The following is a 1167-nucleotide window of genomic DNA, read 5'->3' as shown; positions in this document are numbered from 1 at the left end:
GTATCCATGGCCGTGTGTAGGAGCTTTGTCACCGCAACACGTGTGGCTCCAGGCCCTCCACTGCGTTGGTGGCAGTTGTGTGAACCACTTCGTCGGAGCCACCAGCCTTTGTCAGGACCAGATGCAGCAGAGACACCGGGAAGCAATCCGATGGATGGGCGCATGGAGCGGGAGACTGATGTCTCCCCCGATGTTCCCACCGCCCTCTTCCCAGTCTGTCCTCACGCACACAGAGACTTTGATCAATTCTGTTGAGCACAATAGGAATGCAAAAAGAACACAAGATGGCACCTTTCCAATTCCAGGATCTACTATTTTCACTGAAGCTCAACTGCCTCCCTCGAAGGAGAGCTGTTTGGGCCGGACAGGGATGAGAGCTGAATCCTGTGTTGGTCACTGCATTGGCTTGGTCCTGGGAAGATTTTCCCACAGACTAGCTGCTGGCTCCTGGTCTCTCCCTCTCCTACCCCATCCTGCTGGCAGTGGGCACTCAGGGCACATCCACATAGCAGTCCAACCTCTGCGTTTCATAGCCCGGGGAGCAGAGGGGGCGGGGGGAGGGGCGTGTGCCCAGGAAGGGAGAGAATTTTGTTTTGTTTCGTTTTCGTTTTTCTTGGGGTGCCAGTGAATGTTTACAGAGCAAATTGATTCACTGTTCGACAACTGATGCACGTTGTTTGTTTAACGACAGTGAATGCACTCTCCCCACATTCTCCATTTCCGCTTGTCCACCTTGTACCTGCTCCTTTCTGTCTTCTGAGCTTTGTTTGCGGTCAAACGTTGCCCATTTGGTCTCGGTGGTGGCTGGTTTTGAGGAGTCTGTGCCTCGTGGGTGTTACTGTTCACGGTATAGGCCTGTCTGTGGTTGGGCTGCAAAGTGGCTTCCAGGAGTGGGTGCAGTGCCAGGCTTGACAGGTGTTTAAGATGCCTTATGACCAGCATCTCAGAGTTCCACCAGTCTCTATCAGACTCATAAGGCTTAAATTTTTAAATGATTTTGAAGCCTTTCCCACAGTTCTCTCTCCCTCTGTCCAGGGCCTTAGGTGGCAGTCCTGGTCAGAGTGGTTGGTAGGGGCTGCTGGGAACCATCTAGTTCTTCTGGTCTCAGGGTCATAGAGTCTGGGACTCATGGGACCCATTAGTCCAGCGTTTCTCAACCTGTAGGTC

This window comes from Echinops telfairi, unplaced genomic scaffold (genome assembly GCF_000313985.2).
Source record: "Echinops telfairi isolate 266 unplaced genomic scaffold, ASM31398v2 ScPeMD7_6273;HRSCAF=7185, whole genome shotgun sequence".
Lineage (NCBI taxonomy): Eukaryota > Metazoa > Chordata > Mammalia > Afrosoricida > Tenrecidae > Echinops > Echinops telfairi.
This window is presented reverse-complemented; position numbering follows the sequence as displayed.